The sequence below is a fragment of the Aythya ferina genome, assembly GCF_964211825.1.
Source record: "Aythya ferina genome assembly, chromosome: 6".
In the NCBI taxonomy this organism is placed as follows: domain Eukaryota; kingdom Metazoa; phylum Chordata; class Aves; order Anseriformes; family Anatidae; genus Aythya; species Aythya ferina.
In genome coordinates this window covers 33,323,558-33,346,716 of record NC_140303.1, presented here as the reverse complement: position 1 = coordinate 33,346,716, position 23,159 = coordinate 33,323,558, and the positions used below count along the sequence as shown (strand labels likewise).

At 35.7% G+C, this 23,159-nt stretch overlaps 1 long non-coding RNA gene across 2 annotated transcripts in view; it reads left to right on the top strand.

Annotated features, from left to right (window-relative positions):
• LOC311439214 overlaps positions 1-23,159 on the top strand; it is a 288,783-nt gene that overhangs the window by 38,004 nt on the left and 227,620 nt on the right. The window contains exons 3-5 of one of the 2 annotated variants that reach the window (XR_014694594.1): positions 12,028-12,128; positions 17,816-17,900; positions 18,223-18,607. This is a non-coding gene — a long non-coding RNA (uncharacterized lncRNA). Of the gene's footprint in view, positions 1-12,027; positions 12,129-17,815; positions 17,901-18,222; positions 18,608-23,159 lie in introns of those variants that run through there. The other variant, XR_014694593.1, reaches the window with a different exon arrangement.

Genomic DNA, 23,159 nt, shown 5'->3' with positions numbered 1-23,159 from the left:
CCAAACAGCAACATCATGCAGGGTGACTTATATATTTGAGCAAAGCATTGAACTACATCTCACTTTTGGTGAGGTTAATTAGTAGCTCTGAGGGGGAATGCTGCTATATTGCTTCTGGTTTCTAAATTCGCTTATCAAAGCAGTCTGTCCACCTGTCATGTGGACATACCCAAGGAGGACCTGTCACAGTACTTAAGAATAGTTGATAGTCTTTAGCTCTTAGCTCTTTTTAATATATATATATATATATATATATATACACACACACACACACGTATGTATACATTTTTTTTCCCAGTAGGGGTCAAAAGTCTGGCACTGCTCTAAGCGAAACTCTGAGGATAGGGATAAAAGGGTTAGGATGCAAACATATTTGAGAATACATCAAATGTTGGACCCAATGATCCTTGTGGGTCCTTTCCTACTCAGGATATTCTATGGTTCTCCAAGGTGTTTGGGGACATTAGAAAGTCTAGGGATGCAATGCTCACTGAGTGTCTGTGGGACAATGGAATTGTCTTGGCACCTCTGAAGCCTTCGAGGGTTTTGCCATTAATTTTACTTAGAGTCAAGTAGCTTGTGACAAATAACATGTTCTTCTCAAGTTATTTATTTCATTGCTTATCTATGTTGGGCAACAGAGAAAAGTGAGGGAAAAAAAAAATAGGGAGATATGAGGGTAAATGAGAAAATGGGGAAAACAAGTTATGTTTGTTTGCATGTCTATAGCAGCTGTGGAGATAGGGCTGTGATTTAACAACCCTACAATGCACCATGTGTTGCTTTGCTATTACCCGCTGCTGTAATAATGCAATGGGAGGTTGAATTATTTGTAATGTCATACATTGTAAGAATGAGCTACTTGGAAGTAAACAGCCAAAAAATGCCTTTATAACAAATTGTGAGATTAATAAACAAGAAAAAAAGGCAAAAATAAATTGCAACTGTCATATAGTCTTTGGTAAGCTGATACACGTTACTTTGAGCAACTACACTGCAAAATGTGACATCTCCACTAATGACAATGTACAGTGCAATTGCGTCCTGTTATCTATAATGGCTTGCTCTGAACCATAACAATATCCTGTATTTTATGAAAATGAACAATAGTTTAATGTTACGTTCTGAGGGTTGTTTAAAACAGGTTTGAAATGATTCTATTTAAATCTAAATGATTCTATTTTTGTTCTGCATATGGCTTTAACCTATTTTATATGCAATTCCAGTTATTAAAAAGCCCACACTCTCCTTTATAAACCTTGTTTTCAATTGGACCATCATTAAATCTAGCCTGATTATATCTACTTCATAGTGACAACGGCAACTGTACAGACACCTTTCTGCTTGTTTAGACTTATGTTTTCAGGGAGATAGCTCACAAATACATCTCTTTCATAGCCATTTATGAGGGAATTGTAGCTTTCTAGAATCAAAATTTTACAAGTGGCACTTCCAGTTCTAGTCACTAGACAAGACAGTTTCTCACTTTTTTGTCTTAAGTGGATCGTATTGCCCTATGTTTAAAACAGGAGTGAGAGGAAGAAACAACTCCACCAGCAAAACAAACAACCCCAGACCATCAACACATCAGTTTGAATTCACAGCAGTGTGAATTTACACTGTCTAGAGGAAAGAACATAAACTCTGTAATGGGTGAGTTTGCAGGCAGGAGTTCCTGAATGCAGTCTGTAGCTTGGGTTTTTATTGCCTTTGAGGTTCAAAGTGGTTTAAGATGACAACTTATCAGGAAGTTAATAATCAATTCCAAAGAGTGTAGGGGCTTAACTGCCTAATGTTTTGTTTTAACAAAAATTAAAATTTCTGAGGATCAAGGAGGGCCTAATTCAGACAGATGAAGCAGCTGCCTTTTGGTACTTCAATAAGCAGTAGTGGTGAGTCTTCCAAGCTGCTCTGGGATGTATGTGAGTATGTGCAGAACCTCATACACAATATCCCTAGGGTGAAACCTGAGTGAGGTAATACCAGGCTATGTATAAGCTCATGTCCAGCAGTAATGGAACTTAAGCTAATGTGCAGTAGAAATGGGGCAATCTCTGTCTGGGAGGTGATGGATGTTTGAAGAAGGGTGTAGAAATCAGTTTCTGCAGGGTGCAGGCATGTTATATGAAGAGATGCTTCTAGGTTTGTATGCTACTGCTGTTGTAGTTCTGTAGGTTCAAATCACTTGTATAGCATGGTTATGTAACTTCTAATTTATGCTGTTGCTTTGGCTATTTGTTAGGAAGCAGACCAGCTCTTGAAGGAATGTTACCTGAAATCTGATCACATCCCATGCAACCAAACTCAGAAATGTTAAAAACCAAACTTATTTTGGTGCACCAGGCAGTGAATTAGGGCTGCTTCTAGTGTTGCTTCTAGCATTCTTTCTTAACTTTCACGCTCATTTCCCATGCTACTTTATGCCCTTTATGTATTTCTGGTCATAATGCTCGTATTCGATGTAAGTGCAGAAGGTACCTCTTAGCTACTGACTGTGTATGGGTATATGCAGGCTGGCTAATAGCTTTGCTAGCATAGTTGGCTGGCCAACAAATGTTTTGCACATTTTTCAGATACATGGTAGCTATGCTCTCATATCTGTGACCAAGTTCATTTAAGCGAGGATGATGAATTTGCAATTTCTTGTTTTTAAGAACAGCATTATTGAAACTTTATTATAATTACAGCCACAATATATCAATACATTATTTAAAAAATAAAACCATTAATTCTGTTTAGATGCATTATTCTCTGGTTCTATTTGGCATGTGGAAAAAAGTATTCTGCCTATACACTTGTACTTGCGATTTGCCTGCTTCTTGCCTGGATTCTGGCCAATTTTTCGTTTTTTTTTTTTTTTTTTTTTTTTAGTTTTAACTTTAACCTTCTAACCTAGTGAGTTTTCTTCACTGCTTTGTTTTTAAAGATAACCAAAATCAGACACAATTTCAGGTGTACTCTATTTTGAACTATAAGTAAAAATCATATTTTCAAAGCTTTTTTCATTCTTTTAAATAGAACTTCACATACCTTGCCTTTTGTCTGTCACTGAATGTCAAATGCATTTTTATGGGGTTGTGTGAAATAACCCCATTTTAATTGGGTTCTCTACGAAGGTGTATGGACAATTTGCTTTACTATGCTTCTGTATATTGAAAAACCTTTGTACTCTTTTTAGGGTCATTTAGAGAAATATTTAACAAAGACTGTACTTCTCTGGATCATGATTCTATTATATATTGATGAAATTGACTGATGTGCATCACTATACCTGTGAGATTACACCAGTCTCCAGAATCTGTTGTCAGAGAGGTTTGCAATCACTGTATCTCCTCAGTTCTATTGTCATATTTACTTAAATTACTTAACTCACTTCTTTAATTTCTTCAGATCCTCTATGGATCAGTCTGTTTATCCTATGTGAAACCCAGGCTGTGATTTACAGTTTTCTCTGCAACCTATGAACCATTGATAGATTTTTGCCTTTTACTATTAATGTCTTATTTTCTTGAATTATTCCACGTAAAAGTCACTTGCTTTGCACACTTTATTAAGACAAAACAAATTATAGAGTTCTGTCAGTAATCAACACTATAAGCTTATGCACATAGATGTTATAATGGATGCTGGAGCTTCTATGAATCCTGCAATAAAGCAGGATGCAGATTAGGAATTCGCTAGACAGTACTGCTTGACTTTGTACAGAGACACTACTGAAATGGATTAGAAATAATTCAGCACAGGTCAGCCTGTTCCTGGTGGTGTTGTCTGTCTCTCAGTGGGAGAGGATCACAGTTCCAAAATATCTTAGAGCTTTATATTATTTATTTTATTTTGTAACAGCTGAGAAATCAGTGACTGAAGACAATCTCACAAATCAACTATGTGGCTGTTGAAACATATCTGATCTTGGAGAGGAATGCATTATGAAATAGGATGGTTTTCACATGCTTTTTACAGTTTAGGTTATAACATGTATGTTTAGGTGTGGAACCCTTTTCAGGGTCATAAGTAGGGAGAAAGTGCAGTAAAGAGAGGATCTCTGAGAGTGAGGAGACACAACTATAATTTCATAAAAACTGACAAACAAGAAGACAGACTCTGGATAACAGGTTAGAAAAGAGTGATTCAGACTTCTAAAGGAACAAATGTATCTGGCATAAAAAAGGAATTCAGCTTGCTGCTTTAATAGAAATTTAATAATTTAATAATTTAATCAAAACTAGAACTGGCTAAAATGTTGTAGAAGTGTTGGTGAATGGGGAAGAACATGAATTTTCAAACATTGGTGCTGACAAATGAGGAAAATGAACAGACTAGATACAAGATTTCTAGAAAAGACTGTAGGACCAGACTTTTGAGTTCTTACTGCTGTTATTTTCATGTATTTTCAGTATGTACACTTAAAACTTTAGGGCTGAGATCTGCCATGAGAGCAGCAGCAGAAGGGGTCTTCTGTGCTTGACCTCTGGGACTTCCACAAAGCTCAGTAAGACACAGGAGGGACATAGTAACCAGTGAAGAATACGTTAGTTAAATGCATTATTTTTTGCATTTTTAACAAAACTCAAACATGCTCACATGTTCTCATAAAAACAAACATAAAATAATTAAGTGTCATGGTAAAAACAGATTATGTTCTTGGAACATGAGATAAGGATGCAATAATTCTCTGGTACTAGACAAAACATGTTGAAAACCTTTGAAGGCTGTACAATGCTGAGAGCAAGAGGTGATAGCACTGAGTGCTGTGACAAAAGTGCAACTCCTTGGCATTTCACTAGCATTTCTTGCTATTACTGGAAAACTTGGCAGTGGCCAAGAAATATGAGATGTAAGGTTTGAAACTATATTTTTATACATAATTAGCATGAGGTACTTTTGCATATATAGACTACAGCAGTCACAGGATATTGACATAGTATCAAAGACTTAGTTTTTTTTTTATTTTCTGCAAAGTTAATTCTTTAATTCTTCCTATCCTTTCACGTATGTGTATGTCTACGTATGTGAAAGCTTGATTTTTTTTTTTAAAGTGCTTATTGCTATGTCTTTCAGCATGAGGATATCTTTATGTAATCTGTATTTGGAAGTACAACATTGCTTCAATTTGCTCCAATTTTATTCATGGAATGGCTATAATTAAAGTTTTTATAAGGCTTTAAAAAGGTAACACAAGTTTAGATCTGCTTAGGGCTTAAGAATAAGTTACCTCTGTGGTTGCATGACCCGCTTGCTAGTACAGAAAAAGTTTAATCTGTTCTTTAAGACTGCATGGAAACATCTCCTTTCCATGTATGGTAGAGTGTTTGTATTGAGAGTATCGTGTCTTTTCTTTCTTGTCCTTGCTTTTAAGTTGTCTGGTTCAAGAGCAATTTGAAGAAAAAACAAAAAAACAAAACAAAATTCAATATAATAACTAATGAATCACAAATTAGAATGGAAATTCTACTAACATTGTTACTAGATGAAGCTAAAAGCCCGAGTTTCAATAACACAGTGATGAAGAGCAATAGGATGCTAATAAAAACGTGTTGAGGAAGCAAATGTTCTCTGTAAAGACAAAGGGAGTGGAGGAGGTGAAACAACCCAATTGAATTAAAAATAGTATGAAGGAAGAGTATGTACATGCCTTCCTAACTTTTTATGATTTTTGTTAATAAGAATAATCTGCATAGATCTTCTTGTTGACCTTTAAATTGTAGTTTGAAGGTTTTCGGAATGTGAATTTTGTGGCTTTGACAAAATTTTCAAGGTCCATAAAAATACTTTCCCAACAGCAAACAGGCAAACTTGCAAGAAGAAAAGCTTTGTGAGGAAAGACCATGTTAAAAAAAAAAGGTGCCTCTGAGTATATTCCTAGCGTATTCCCTTTCCTCATTCAGAAACCATCTATAACAGAAATGTCAATAGGAGAACAAGAATCTTTGTTACAGGTCTGAACTGAACATTATCCATATAAATCCAAGCCCTTCAAAACTCTTTAAATGACTTTTACTTGGACAAAAACAGTCTTTAGAAGAAATAATGTTATGAGCTTTTTGATAAATATGTTAGCCTTGTAAGTAAGATAAAGTGGTAAAAATGAATTAGGGAAAGCATTTTTTTTTTCCTATGTTAAAAGCAATTTACCTGAAATGACAAAATTATAGAAGGAAGAAAGCTAAATGATCTTAGCTGATGCAACTACAATATTGAGAGATCTGGAGAAGAAATTCAATAAAATTAGAAACTTTTTTGAGCAATACCTTGAGTCAGGAATTAGGCCCTACAATTTTTTTTAATATTCTCTAAGGAAAAATTATTAAAAGTTGAAATTAAGAGGGTAATTATGTTGACTTCTCAAATTAAAATGTAAGAACAGAATTTTTCAAAGTAGAAGACTAGAATAAAACTCATAAAATATTTTAAGTTACATTAATGTGAAGGAGAGACAAACTTCACTGGGCATTCTTTGTCTCTCTTCTCTTAATTGTACATTCATTCAACAGAATCATGCCACCCACCTCTCCATGGGTCCTTACTGTACTACATTTCCTGTCTATACATACAGATTTGATGCTTCAAATGAGATGCAACCCTTTCACATCAATTGATTAAATACTATGAGCATGAATAACAATTAATTGATGTCTGCCATAAATCAGTGGAACTTATGTGCATATAGTTCAGCCTTTCCAAGTAAATTATATGTGCTGTAGAACAATAATTTCAATGGTAATAAATAATGGACTATGCTGAGAACTTGTACCAAGGTTTAACTATGATATTACTGATGAAAAAGAAAATGAAAAATATTAGTTTTCAGGGCATCAAAGGGCATATAGACTTAACTCTGGTTAAGTCCATATGCGTTTTCCTATTTGGTTCAGAGATCCAAGTGCTATGTAACTTGAAAATTTACTGTAAAGATAAATATGTATCTATTTCCACTATTTTTATGTTAAATATGGTACTTTTGTGAAAAAGGTTAAGGAATTTAGCACTGCTGAAAGTTGGGTAATAGGCTTAATGAACAAATGAGATTGTGCGTTCAGGTCGTGAGGGCCAGATGGTCTCTCAAGTACCCGGATTTCCTCTGTGAATCTCTTTTTACAGGTGTTATACAATACCTGTTTTACATATGGAGGTGTGTGCTCTTATGGGACTCTTGGTAGCTCTCACTTTGGGCAGGCACTGAAGTGGCCCCAGACTATGCAGGTACATCCCCATATATGGGGATATGACAAAGTAATATGTCAAATGTCACACTGTGCCAAAATTCCCATCCAGGGAGGATTTGCTTGGTAGTCTACCAGAGCCTATTCCAGTCCAAGATCAGATGTCAGGAACAGGGCCAGAGGGAAGAACTATGTATTGTTATAAAGAGCTCCTTGAATATCCTTTGGTTATAAGCCACCAGTCTGGCACTGTCCTCGCGAAGAAAATTAAAGAGCTTTTATTGCTTTTCTTAGTAGATGACCAGTTCTCTGTCTCTGGAGCATGCTTGAATGTTATTGAACTTGGTGTTACAGAGCTAAAAGCTGACTTGAAAGAATAGTCACTGTGAGGAAATGGAAGAGCAATGCTAGATGTATTGTGGTTCTGACAGAAAGCCCTGTCTTGGCTCACAGAATGCATTCTTTCTGGATTTGTTTTGGTGATGTTAATCTAATTCAATGTAATCTCCAAGCCTTATTTATTTTTCCCAGATGCTTCAGAGCTGTATTTATGAAGAGGCACTTTGGTTTATAGTACAAGATACCTTAATGTCCTTCTAACTTAAATGCCTTTTTATGTGAATCTGTGAATGAAGTCTATTACTTTCTCACTGCCACTTGTTACTGAGATTGCTTTTTCTTTTTATTTGAAACTTTTTTTTTTTTTGGGGGGGAGGCTATTTACCTTTCACTCCAGTCCTTTCAATTGGATTGCTTTTCCTTCTTGTTGCTGAACTTTCTATTCACCTTTTTATTACCATTAGGTATTCCATTCTCTGGATGCTTTTCTCATTTGTAACCTACCACTTCATTTTATTATTTTTTTTCCAGCCTCTTGTTCATGTTGAATAATGTGTTTTGTTTTGTTTTTTTTTTCTCTACCTCTTTACAAAACAGAAATAAAAGGACAGGATGCATGAGTTTTTCCTTTTTTTTTTTTTTTTTTTTTTTTTCCATATACATGGAAATGAAATCCTCAGTTCAACTGGCTCCATCTATCTCAGATTTCTTTTTCGTTATCCAAGTGCACCGGCAAGTAATACCTCAACTATGATAGTCAGCCTCTGGAGACCAAGAGCATGGTGCAAGCCATGTTTCTTTTATTAGTACCAGTCCCCTTAATCCCTTGCTTATATCAACCTTTTAAAGAAAATTAATTTCACATGATTATGCTAATATTTTCTTAATGAATTAGAAAAGAAACCCATGCAGAACATTAATGAATCATTTTAACCATCCCCGCTGTGAGATTTCAAGATCATTCTTTCTGTAAAAGTATATGAATATTAATATGCACCCTGGTAATTGGTACAAAGTTAATTACTGTAATCGTCCTATAGTTTAAAAAAAAATCTGTGTAATATGTAGTAATAGCTAGTTATTAAGAAGGGAAAAAGGTAAAACATCATATAAGGTGAAGAAAGACACATGCAGGAAGTAATTTTGATGTAATAACTAAGTATTTTAAGGAAATATAGTTTGGCTGTTACGTTCATTCAATACATATAAAGGAATATTTTAAATAATTTTAGTTTTTGTTTATTGCAGTGGGTTTTGCCTCAGATTTGCAATCAATAAGAGTAGGATTTATCCCTTCCCATGTCTAAGTGAATAACATGCATGTGACAAACTGATGTAGAAATTAGAACAAGCAAATTAATTAAGGTTATAAACATTATAAAAGTATAATACCAGTTAGTGATATTTGACACTTGGTATGTTAAGTTAATTTGCCTAGCTGCTTTTCTTGAAGCACTGAGTAGTTGGTGTTCTAATGTCTCTTAAAGTAGTTCCCGCGAGTAGTTCAACACCCACAATAAAAGCATATAAAAGCGATTTTTGTGATTTCTAGAATGATGATGGCTTTGACTCTTGGGAACATAACAGTGCAAATAGTCATATCTGCCTACCATGTTGCAGAAATTCATTGGCTGGAATGTGATGCCCAAACTCTGTAGGAAGCTGCATGGCAGAGCTCTGAAACCTCTCCCAGATGGCTGGATTCTGTACCTGCTTTTCATTCTTGTTTGGTACATGTCTTCACTTCCCATGTCCTTTTTTTTTTCCCCATGTCATTTACTGTATTAAAAGTAGTATTTCAAGGAATGTTTTTATCTGAGATGGGAAGAAACATGAAAATCTTGTATAACTGGTGTTAGAAGTTGCACAGTTGCCCAGATGTATATTTTTAAGAAATATTATTAATTGACAAACTTTGTGTTTATCTCACCAAAAAAAAAACTTTATCTTCACAGTAATATAACTAAACAGTCATTTCATTTTATTTGTAACTAAATTAGTAACATGCTTCTGGTGAAACAGGAGTAAAATGCAGCAGTACATATGGTCTGAAATTTGTATCTATAAAATTGTTATCTAGGGTTGCAAGTTGTTTATTATTTCTATTATATTGCTGTCAAACCTAATATTAGCACAGATCTTTAGTGGAAATTTGTCTTGAGAATCTATTAAGAGGTAATTATTAACCAGTCCAAAATGAGTAAGATGTTTCCTTTTATCTAAAGACTAAATGTTGCAATAGTGGGAGTAGATAATACATAGCTTTCTTCCACTGCAGGCTTTTCAGTTGTGCCAAGCCTACAATTTTCACATTACCACATAGACAATAATTGAAAAGAAATAAGCCTTTATTAATTTTCTATTAGAGAAAAATCAACACATAAGAATGTCAACACATGAGAATATGAATAGGAAAACAAAAGGTTTTTAAAATTATATTCAGCATACTGAGCATAAATTGGAATTACACTCCCTAAGCAATCTAATTTAAATTGTCATATATTAATAAAAAGGTGGGTGAAGTGGTTTAAAAATGGCAGTAAGTGGAGATTTTTCTTTCTATATAGCTGCCACAGAAATTAAACATACAAATGCTACATTCTCTCATATGAAGAAAATAACTACTCAAGTGCTTGGAATCCTAACTCATGGAAATGGTGTTTTCCTGCTTTTTGTATGCTATGTTCTTATAGTGCATGAATGTTTTCCTTGATTACTTTATAGAGGGGTTTTAGATGTGATTAATATACATGTATCATGAGAAAACATGGTTTATTTAGCAAAGTGGGTTACTCTTTAAGCAGCTGTCAAATCAAAGGTCTGTCCTGGCTCTGAGCAGCCCGTCAGGATAATGTCAAGAACTTACCACTGCCAGAATTCAGAAAGTGGCAGCATAGTGAGGTGGATAGCACACAACCTAGCTGGTTTTGATTTCCTAGCTTAAATAGTCAGGTATCATTTTCATGTGTGTCATCTTGAAAGAGCAGATATTTGTTCAAACCTGGAGCTGACATTCAAATTCACCCTCCTATTTTCACAGAAATTACTTGACTGTACCCTGTTTTTCTGCTTGGGAAGGAAGCAGCAGTGTCCAAGGCCCCTGTTAGAGGTGAATGGTTGGTGCGTGCCAGGGCCCAAAGCAATCTGCTATATTCAGTCATAATCCACTTCCATACTACGCTGTGGTGGGGAATACATAGCCCCTGTTTAATAACTCGATTATGTTGTATCTGACAGGTCTGTGGTCTGGATGTCCCAAGCACTTTCCTCTTTGTGATCTTGAGCTCTGAAGAGAACTGGTCTCATAGCTCCATAGTCTCATCACAGAAGAGTTGTCACAGTCCTGTGAACTTGCTCCTATTTTTGCTTTCAGGGAGAATGTAATGCCTTCAGCATTTAATATTTACTTGAATTGATTTTTTTTTTTTTGGGGGGGGGGGAAATAATGCCTTTAAAAAATGTTTTGTTTTCTTCACCCACTCCCCTTCAGCATATGAATCCTTCCTGTGTGTTATCTCCTCTACTCTTCTCTCCCCTTTCTCCCCTGCCCATCTTGCTCAAACTTAGCAGTGATTTTCCAGGCAAGCTGTGAATCCTGCTGAGCTTCTGTTAAGGTGACTGTCAATTAGAACCAAGCCTCAAATAAGATCAACTTTCTATGCTGTTTTCTTTTTTCTGCCTTGTTTTAGGGCTTCTGACTCTCCAAAATAAGCCAAGACCATCTCACAATGCATACTACTTTGTTGCTAGAAGGGATTAAAATTATTCTTCATGTGTCTATATCAACAGATTTATAAATGAATAAAGTGTACTTCAAAGACTGAAGGCCAGCCCATGGTCATATCATATTCATATAGCACATGATACCAAGTAATGATTATTGAATTAGTTCTTGCAACCTTGTTCCTGGATAAGAGATTACCTGCTTGAAAAGTAATCCATGGACTATTTAAATATTTCAGACTAGAGAACCTTCTGTATCTCCTAGAAATGTTTTTCTATTCTAACTATTCCCACAGTTCAAAATCCACATCTCATTTCAATCTGAATTTCAGCTTCCATTCATCTTTCTTCATTATTATTTTTTAATGCTTTTTCCTATGTTGAGAAATAAGCTGGAAGCTTCTCTTCCTTCTATATCAGTTAATGGGGTCTAATGTGTTCACCCTTTGAACTTCCTCTTTGGAATATTCTTGTGCTCCTTTTCTGAGTAAAACATTAAATTTCTTTTCAGATCCTTAGGGGACTTGAACATGTAAACCTATTCCTTATTTATATATTTTTCCATTTCCACATCCCTGTAAGCAGCAAGCTATGAAGTTCTTGGACAAGTTTTGCCACAGCAAAATGATTCAGATTTTGGCAGATTTCATCATCTTGTTGTCATCTTGCTCTGTAACTTCTGTCATTTTCCCGTACTTCTGACCTTTATGTTGTTCAGTAGTGATGTATGGAGTTTGGTACAATATACTATGATATCAAGGTGCTTTTTGTATGTTAATATCTAGTTTTTCTTTATATTTGATAGGATTTTTTAAAAGTCAGACACCACCAGCTGTCGTCCTTTTTCTGACTGTACCGTTGAACTCCAGGACATCTTTGATACAGTGTGAAGAGTCTCAAAGACAGGTAAATTCAAACAAATTTTTAAAGCTCTTGTTCAAAATCAGTATTCCTTGGGCTTTTATGGTCAGTGTCCAGTTGTGCCCCTACACAGTGATGGCTCTTCTGCGTGCCCCAGCTGTCTGTGCTTGCTCTGTTGGCAAATGGGGCATGTCAGCGGGATGAAGGGTGTTGTGTGGATAGGAGGTTTGTTGGGGGGTATGTGGGCTGGAGAGGGGAAACTGTAGAATACATGCTGCAGGGGGGGGTATGTGCTTCAGTGGGGGAGAATGTGGTTTGATGGTATTGGTTTGTGTAGTAGTAAGGAATATAATTGCATGAGAAGCTGTATTTTATTAGTTCTGCTGGTATTAGATGTTATCAATCATAATGTTGTGAGGGTATTGTTCTATGAAGGAACCTCATGGTATTGCTTATTAAGTCTAATTCTCTATCTTCATTGTCCTTGTACAACTTGTGAAAATTATTCATGACTAGCTTCTATTTTTATGGGCTCCCCAGACTGCCTGCAATCATGTGCAAGAAATGCTTCCAGACATATCCATGGCTTTAAAAGTATTCATGTGGATGGAAAAATGATTTCTCTCATCTGTTATATTGCCTCTGAACTGCAAAAAATTATCAGTGGGACTAATTCTTAGTTAGGCCTAATTTTTTCCCTATTGCATTTCCTATTCCATCTCCTTTAGATTAAAAAAAAGAAGTCTGGCACACAGATGCTCTAACAGGTCAGGATCCTGCTAGTTCAGGCTCTCATAACTAAGGTGTTCAAGGGGAAAGCTCTATAGCTGTCCTTTGACTATTCTCAAAATACAGACTTTCAATGATATTTGAAATTCAGAAGAGGTATTGGAGGGGTGTTGATAAGGGTATTTGTACTCTGGATGCTGAGGTGTGAGCTGGCTCTGGTAGCAAAAGTGAAGAAGGCTTTTGCAAAGCAAGTTGTAACTTTAGTATAATTTAAAAGTATTTAGCTAACTTAAATTAGTTCAAGAATTGTTGGTCTAATTAAACTATCAGAAGTTGAGCACAGCTATGTTACTTTCTGCCTGAGATAACATGTACTTGCATGAAACTTAAAGTGGTGATTTTGATGTCGTGGGTCTCTGAAGAAACTTCACTAATGCTGGAAGAGAACAAAGGGTAGCTTGATGCTACTGCAGCTTGTGCCTCTTCATGACTGAGAGAAGCATTTTCTGTTGGGCAAGGGAGGAGGATTTAACCTATAGTCACAGGATATGACAGCTATATCCTATTCTCAGGTGCCTAATCTCTTCATTTTGGTTAGAATAGCTGTTTGGGTTCTCTTTTACTTGAGTGTGATGAACATGCTTCCTGAAAAGCAAAGCTTTTATGAAGAGCTAATCACTGAAAACAACATTATGATTTTTACAATTATGAGGTTTTATTGAATTAAGGTGTGACAGATAGAAAATGTCCTGATTTCAGGAAATGTTTGGTTTTGGGATAGCTGAGAAAAATCAGATTGACTTGGCTGTCAGAACTGAAACATGGATTACAATTATGCTGAAGATTTTAAGAAGAAATGTGGTGTCTTTTTAGTCCGTTAATCATCCAGGAGGAAGGAAAACAGTTGAATAATAAGAATTACATATTGATAACCTATTTGGTTAGGCCTTAAGAACAACAGTGAATTAGCACAACACTGAAATAGTAAATAGTTATTTCAATTTTAAGATGGCTTTGCAATGGCTACTGTCCTGTAACTTTGGGAGCTAGTTTCTGTGATAGCTGGTGTGGAAGCTTTACAATAAGTAGATTAGAAGAAATAACAGTGTTAAGTGCAAATATGACAATATTCTTTGAAATGGTAAAATAATTCCAGTTCTGATCTATGGATTTTAATTTTTACACTTCAGTACATAATTTAAAATTTACTTATGTAACTGTGAACATCAGTAGTTTAAGTCAAATGATGTCAACTCATAACAGACCCAATAAAACAGTAAAAGCAGTATGATAACTTTGAAAACTAACCAGTCGAGCAGAGAATGCACAACTTCAGTGACTTCAAAAACCATCCCAAATATTTCCTACCTTTTTAAAAATTAAAGCCATGCTCTAAATACAACAAATGTTAACAAACACTATCTCTGCATATACCTCTTTCCAAAGAAAATCAAAAACAGAAATCACAAAAGTATGTGTGGAATTGTTTTGTGTGAACTTCGGTTTATCTTGAAAATGGATAGGTGAGTTTTGGCTGTTGGAATAATTCACAGAATTAAGGTTCTGTTTAAAGCTATCTGTTATAGCCAACATATCAAAGCCACGTCTTGTTGCTTCTTCTATGAACCACATAGCGACTTTGAATTGCCACTATGCATGGTTTGGATGCGTCTGCTCTCAGGCTTTGACAGTCTTATTAAAAAAAAAAAAATATCTCAGTGGTGAGTGTAAATCTTGGAGGAAAAAATTAAATTTTAACTCTCAACAGTAATTAACTGAGACAAATATTGTTGCAGTCTGTCAGCTCATACAGAGTTAGTTATGATTACTGTTTTGGATACACCTGAGTACAGAGAGTAAAATCAGACATAAGAATATTTTTTGTCACAGACAGATGCTGTTCTTATGCTGAATTGACCCTGTGGTTCAATAAGTACAAAATATTCCTATTTAATTTCAGGTACACAAGACTCTCAGGAGTTCTGGTTTGGGTAGAACTAAATGTTTCTCAGTAGAACTTACTCTGAAAGACAGTAATATCTTCACCTTAGATGGAAATTTAACAAAAAGGATTACAAACCTCTTGTATGGTTTGTGAAGTCCTATGGATGGAAGCCTAATATAATTGTTAATATATGTTGGTGGACAGCATCTTGGAATCCCTAGAGTTCTCTTAATGCAAAAAGACTTCCTGAGGGAGAGAGGCTTTTTTTTTTTTTTTTTTTTTTTTTTTTTTTTTTTGGCAAGAATTCATTAGAAAAATAAGGAAAACAGAACTAGAGGGAAGAAAGGTCAGTCTGTCCCAGAGATACAATCTACCTTGGTTAGTTGTTACGGAATTAAAGAATCTTCTCAAATTTACTAACCACTTCTATGGCCTTGGGAGTCCTAATAACCATGGAGAGATCTATCCTGACTTTCACCAGCATGCTGTATTGGAGACTTAGGATTCAACAAGCAGTAAAGAGGAAATGGGAAAAATTAGTATCATACAGCATAAAGCCGGGAGTGAAGAAATTTGAGTCAATGCTTGGCCCTGTACTGCTCATGCAAATAATTTCTGGGATCTATTACTTAGTTTCTTTTATCTGTGAAATACTGGTAATAATACCAGTCTGTCTTACTGTCTTATGTCTCTGAGTGAAAGTACAAGTAGAGAAGATAAGAACCTGGTAATAACAGTTTTCCTGACTGTAATTCATGTTCAATAAGTTGGTTTCTGTCTCAAGAAAAAAGTTAAATTTCCTTTCAATAGGTTTGCATTTTGCTTTTGGTGGGACTTAAATAACAGCAAGGAAATGTCTCTTTCATATGATCTCATGGTATCAAAATGTTTATATTTCTACAATGTAGAAAACAAGCTTTAAAAAATGTGAGGGTAATAAGTACATGATTATTCTGTGGTATTTTTATTTGTACTGGAAATAAAGCATAAGAAAACGATCACAAAGGTAGACTAAAACACATCTTATGGTATCAGTGTGTGTGTGTTTAAGGTTTACTGATATGCATGGTACTCTAAAGCAAAGATGGAGCTCTACAATCTCTGTTTATTAGGTATAATTCTGGAAATGTCCTCTTTGATGGGCTGGCAACCAAATATATTTATTCTTCTAAAGCCTATTCTCTGGTTTTTGGATTATCTCAGAAGAGCTACAGTGGCAAATAAATGCAGTCTGTTGATATTTGTAATAAACACAAACTGAAAGATCTTGGCCTGCTGTAAGTACTTCCCAGAAGAAAAGAGAATAGATATCATAAAAAAAGGATGGCAAACATTAAACGAGGAATGCCCTTAGGAAACAGATTTGTCTGCTGAGGGAATACCTTAAAGATGTGCTTGGCTGAAGCTCTTCTTACTGGAGCCCCTAGAAATTTTAGCATGAAAACTAGAAAATAAGGAATATAAGACTTGATACTGTGGATATTTAGATGGGGGGAAAAAAAGGAAATATTCAGGGAGGAATCTGAGTCATGCTGACTCAAATCTAAACATATCAAATAATTTTAGTGTGTATTACTTTTGGAAACCTTTGTAGGACTTTTGGATTGTTATTGTAAATTTTCATGGTGTTTTTGTGTCTTCTCAGGCACTATTTAATGATCTGACTTTGTCTTTTCACTCTTATTAGTTATATTACTAAACATCTTTTAGGCCAGCTCATTTTTTCCTTCCAAAATGAAAACATACAGCTTCTTTAAATACTTCTCACACTGATCTCCAAAGGCTGTAAAATTTTGATGTCATATGGTGCTAAGCCAGCAGTAGTGGTGTGGCCAGGATGCCACAGATCTGACAGCTGTGCTACTCTTCTGCTATTAAAATCACAACAACATAATCAACAAAACTACAACAGTGTTTGACTACCAGTCATAACTATTTTCTCACAAGACCTTTCAAACTCTTTTTGATTAGTGCATAGGGTGATTGGTTGTTTGTTGCTGAATTAATTTGCACTGAACTGCATTCTCCTTCTGTCGAACCAATTACAGAGATGCTTGAAATCTGTTCAGGTCTTAGTATTTCATCTATTGTTCAGTTGTTGATGCAGATTTGGGAGGAGCTCTCCAGTAGTGAGGCTTCTGCTTTCTTACCCCTCCTCATTGTGACAACTTATTTGTTCCCTTACTAACATCTTACTAACATCAGTCCAGTTTGTTTAGAAGTATATTAAGGCAGCCATGGAGGTTTCAGTTAACTGCTGTGCCACATACACAAGCTTTTTCAAACCACATGGAGCCATGGTATTCTATTCATAAAGCTTTTAAATGTAGGCATTTCATTAATAGCTTGAATCAGAAAACTCATTTCTAGGCTTCTTGCAGTCATGAGAGACAGACTGTGGAAAGTGCTTCGGAGTAAAAGCCTGCTTTTTTTCACTTGCCATACAAAGGGAGTGGGGAGAGCAGCCTTCTAATGCAAGTGATGGAGGCCACTCTAAATCAGAGAAAATGAGGTTGGATGAAGGTCTTTCCTGTGACTTGCTATTCCTTTTTAAGTATTGAATGAAGAATTAGCAATTCTTAAGAAATGCCTGTGTAATGAGTTCTTAAGTTTCCACTCATGAGACTTATCTTAAACTCTTGATTCTCATGTCCATTTGGACATTATATTGTCAATTTTCCTGATGTTCTCCCTAAATCTTTCCTTTCTGTGGCTTAAGCCTGTTGTTTCCACTTGATCAATAGTGAAGGTGGAGAGTAGAAAGGCTGAATCCTCCTATGGTGTGTATATGTTTTCCTTTATAATGTGGTGCTAGTTACTCCTGCTCACTTGTCATCAATGATTAATTCTTTCTAAACACTCTGACCAAGAAGCCTGTTCCCATTACCTCTATGTGGATTAGCATTTCTGATGTACTTTTACATTTTTTTTGAATTCTGTACTTTCAACTATTTCTGCAGTATGTCAATTTTCTCTTTGCTTGTCTTCAGCCTTTTATCTTTACAGCCCTTATGTGTTCATGTCACCTGGAAATTTAATAAATGTGTTCTCTACTCAGCCATCAAGGTCATTAATGAAAGTAGCAGACAGATCCCAGAGGAAGCATCACAGAAACCCACTCAACATGTCTTTCCAGGCTCATGGTGAGTCAGTGATCCTCACACTTAAGGATTTGTTAGCAATCCCACTTAAGTATTTCTTTCAGATGACAACACTGGGTGAGATGAGAGGTTTGTGGCTGCCTCAGGGTTCATTGTTATTCTCCCTTCTGTTTGGGTGGGATGTAGTTGGGGCAACTCACTCCTGTTTGCTGCAGGAGAGGCAGCCAGCTCTGCTATGCTTGTGATAAAATTATGCCACTTCTCTAGCTGTGGGGTCTCATACTCTGTAGCAGAAAAAAAATATATTTTTCTCTTGACAATTGATGTGGCCTGTTATGTATTTCTTTCTTCTAAACATTTTCAGATGACTGTTGTGACTTCCAGTGTCTTCTGAACTGTGAACATGTTATCTCCTGTTCTTGAGCCAGTGCTTATCTAGTTTCAAGTCCTGATTAATCCCTTTATTCATAATTTTCTAATCAATCTTGAATGCGAAATCTCATGAAATACCTTCTGAAAATCTGAATATGCTTAAGTATATTTCAGCTTAATTTCCCTTATGTAAAATAGCAGTATTAGAAAACTGACAGATTAGTCAGTTAAGTCTAACCTCCAGTGTATTAAACTGCTCTCAAACTTTGCATTTATCAAAAACTTCCAACAGATGAAATATAGTTATAGCATCAGCTTAGGACCTGGGAAATCTTAAATGACAGTCTTACTAAAATGCACTTTTCTCTCCTGAGTCATTTAATGTCCTTATTGCTTAAATTGTCTTTCTACAATTTAAGAACACTTGTTTCTCGTTCTTTTGTTTGCTCTCCTCTATTCTGACTTCAAGAACAAAGATTTTTGTTTTCTAAAATGTTTAAAAATGTGGAACAAACAATCTGTTTCAAGGAGATTGAGTGGTTTATTCTCACTATAGATGTTGTTTTCTTGAGTTATTTTTCTTATTTACTTCCTAAAATCACTTGTGGCATATAGCCTTTTCAAGAAATCATTCTTTTATCTAGAACATCCTCAGGCAAAAGGTTACTGTCTTCCCAAGACAGCATTCCTGACCAGCTTAGGTCCTGTACGGATATAGCGACTTCACCAGATGTTTGGCCAAAATACTAGTGTTTTTATTGAATAACGAAAACTTCAGCAATAGGATCACATTCTTCATAAGAATAAGAAAAGGTTCTTTATTACATCCAGGTTTCAATCCAGTGCTTGGATCTTAACTTAACGTGCTGATGCTCTGCTTTGGATTGCGGTGGTAATAATTGTTATAGTGTTATTAGGGAGGACCCTAATCAAGCAGATGAAAGCATGAGAGTGGTAGAGAGACAGAATAAAGAGTGTCCCTCAAGATTGTCTGTGGTGGTTGTAAGGCCACAAAGACACAGATCAAGCCTAGTTCTATGCTTGTGTAATTCACTATGGTTTAATATTCCCAAATATGACTTCCAGCTTAGGCTGGAATTACACTTATCACTATGTAGGAAACAAGTAGACTGACAAAGGATCAAAACATGTAGAACTGAATGCTTGTGCATAAGTCAAATTCTAACAAAATTGATTTTTGCCTTCAGAGTACCTAATCATAGTTGCTGACATTGAAATGTTGTTCTCAGCTTCCTTTTAAATGAATTTCAAAATAACCTTGGAGATAAACATTTTGGTTTGTGCTCAAGAGTTGTGCAGGTTTTTTCTGTAATATCTACTAAACAAAACCCTGTGTTTTCAAGCAATGACCTTAAGACTGTGGTTTCCAGTTAAGAGTCATTCCTGTAACTCTTTTGCTCCTATTGAACAGAAGAGATCAATAATGTTTTAGGGCATCTGCTGTATAGGCACAAAAATTTTATGCAGTGCTGTATTTGAGTTTTTGCTATGGGGGGTTATATTGAAGTAGACTGAAAATGTATTTTGTTTTTAGCAAGAAGTTTTTATAGAAGCAAGTAGTTTTTATAGAAGTTTGAATTGAATACATTTTCCTGGTGAAGCTAGGACTTCCAGTGAGGATGACAATGTAATCTAAAATGCAAAGAGCAGTGCTGTGTTGGGTGGTTAATGCATAGTGCATAGTAATGTTTAAATGATAAGTTCTCTTGAGTTGTTTAACATTGCAGGACAATATGAAAAAAACTTAGAGCTTTTCTCATCAGCCGCTGTTTCTGCTGATAAATTCTATATAGGCTATGCAACCACAGGAGAATACCTTTATTAAAACAAATTACTAGATAAATAAGGTTTCCAGTGAATGATACATGTATTTTTTAATTTTAAAAACATCTGAAAGGTTAAAGGATACAGACTTTGCATCTGTGTGTGAAAGCATTCTGTGTAATTTTGATTTTCATTAACATCAGAAATTTTCTAACATAAACATATGAAATTAAACTATGCCATATTATGGTAATTAACAGTGTTTTTTTTCTTAACTCAGGCCCCAAATCAGGCCCCCAAATCAGTTCTGCTTTTGCAATTAATCCCTGAGATAATCTGTTGGGCTATATGACTAAAATTTGGAGTTTGGCCATTTTGTATCCACATAGTGCAGTGATATGAGCAGCTGTAGGGAAAGGATGAATCTAGGGAGAGCACATTTGCTTTCTACAGGGACTATTTAGGTGGGAAAGCATGGTGTCATCTTTCTTGATCCAATATATCTGCTATATGGGTCTCAGATATGATGGCTGGTTTGCACCTTGCCTGTGGATCAAGTAGTAGGGAGGTTCCATATCCTTCCCCATTTGCTTAATTGTAACTTTAGGATTTCAAAATACTTTTTCTTCAGCTTAGTTTTTCTTTTTATTTTTCTTTACCAGCATGAAACGTCTCCTCTCTATGGATAAACACATATCACTGTACAATGTTAGAAATACTTTCTCCCTGTAACTGGGGATCTGAAGACACTTTTTATTCTTAAAGGTACAAACTTTAGAGTCCTGTTACTATGCATGATTTTCACCTTTTAAATTCAAATGATTAAACTTTTTTTTAACCCCAAAGGCAAATGATATCTTACATCTATGTTGTAAAAATTCATGTTTAAAGCAATTTGAACTTTGATATTTTTCATAGATGTAAGCCATGGTCAGAAAGGAAGAACTGTGTAGTATCATCCACTCCATTCCACTCTATCTCACCTCAAGTTCATGATTTATGCTTAGAGACAGTAAGTCTTGGACTATTCTAGTTTCCTGAAATGGATATCCTCCAATCTTGATGATAATGTGGACAGAAATGAATCCACCACTTTTCAGGATTGTGACTTTGAATTTCAGGTTGTTCTGAACTATTTCAGTATTTCAGGCTGTTCTGAACTATTAACATTTCACCATCTTTCTCTCTTTGCTTATGGCAAGTATCGTATTCTGTTATCATCTGTCTCCCAGTGTATTCAGGCTTTGTTGTCAAGATTAGGCATACAACATTTTCTTTTTATCAAGAAGAAGTGATACACAGAATTAACTAATATTAGTTTATTTTAATATCAGTCCTCAAGCATGACTTGTATAAACTTTAAACTTCAGGGCATGTGAAACATTTGCCAGGCATCTAAAATTGAAGCCCCCTGATAGAATAATTTTTTTTCCTGGACATTGTAGGTAGATGTTGAAGGAGAATCTCATCCCATTCTCCAGCTCCATTTATGGTGTCAGTGCCTCTTCCGGGAGGTAGCTGCTGAAAATGCTATGTATTAATTCCAGACACTCTGTGCCATGGTAATCAATAACCGTAAAACAAGTAATGATGTCTTTAATATATGCTTCTATCTCTATTGCCCATTCTGCCCTTAAGCAGGCTATAAAACAGGATTTTTAACATTTCGGTGATGTTGTGAACCATCCCATCTGGCTTCACTAATACTAATTATATGAATTTTCTTCTCACCAGTGAGTTTCCAATTCTTTCTTTGTTTTACAGATTCCTGACATTGATACAGTGGTAACTGAAGTGTTTCTTGTCTTTCTACTTTAGCTGAGCTTGTTCATGACATCTTGGACTTCACAGTGCTTCGTCTCATCAGCTTTATTTTATACAGTTAGCTTAAAATCTCCCTTGTTATAGCTTGGCCACAGCAAAGATTAACCTCTTTTCTGGTTGATAAAAGTCCTCAAGGCCCCTCTTCATTTTAACATTGGGCTGATGTTTCCATAACATATAGCACTTTGTCCTTTGCTGGATTCTGTGTCCTGTTTTCACAGTATCAATGGTAGCACTTTATGATAGTTGTAAGAGGTCTCTGGGCCATTGTGTGCTCCTGCTTGAGTCTGTTGAGTTTGTCCCCAGAAGCTTTGTGCTCACTTCCCCTAGTGAGAAGTGCTGCAACACATTGGCTCCCTGTTCAGCAATTTTCCTTTGAATGCTAGTCTGATTCCTCTTCCTTCTCAGTCCTAAGCTGCACATGACTTTCCAGTTTCTGCTCTTGCCAGGTCTGCTTCTGGTTTGGTGCACTAAGCAGCTAGCACTTCATGAATCCCCATATCAATTCTGTTCTTTGGCAGCCAGAGAAAGAGAACAGTGCATTTTACATTGTCCACTGTGGTTCTGGTTGTACCCCTCACAGACACTCCCTTACAGGTCCTCTGTCAATGCTTTATCCCCCAGGCAATTAAAAACTGCCATTAAGTGCTGCTCAAGCTCATTCAAACAAATAATATACAAGGCTATGTATGAATGTTGGACTCTATTGCATATACATATTGTAATATTGTAGTAATATGGACTGTATTGTATATACACAATTTAAAAATCATATTTTTTTTTCCTATGAGTATACTTTGTCACAGGTCAGCAAGCCTGATTCTCCTTTATAATTGTAATTTTAGTTGCTTACTCTTTTTATTAATACTCTTTTTATTAAAGATGAACAGAATTCTTGATGGCACAAGTTAGTTACATAAATAACCAATAATGGAGAGAACATCAGACATGCAGGATAAAGAACAGTGCCTTGAAAACAGAGGAAGTTATGGGCAACAATAAATAAATAGCATGGCATTATAAATGTTGAATTTATAATATACATATACTCTGAAGGCATAAATATGCAAGTCCTACTGAATGTAGCTGGAGATGTATAGGTATATGCCAGAAAACAAGGGCTTGTGTCGGACGTTCTGGAAGGATTTTGGAAAAGCTATGGTGAACAATTTATGGACTGGCTACATGTAGGTTTTGAGTGACTCGATTAAAGAGAAGATGCAAATTGAAAATGTGCTTCATAAGCCACATCCTTAGATATTTTTAGAGTTTTGAGTCAGCTGTCCTTATACAGAAGCAGTCTTGTTCAAATGCTGGGAC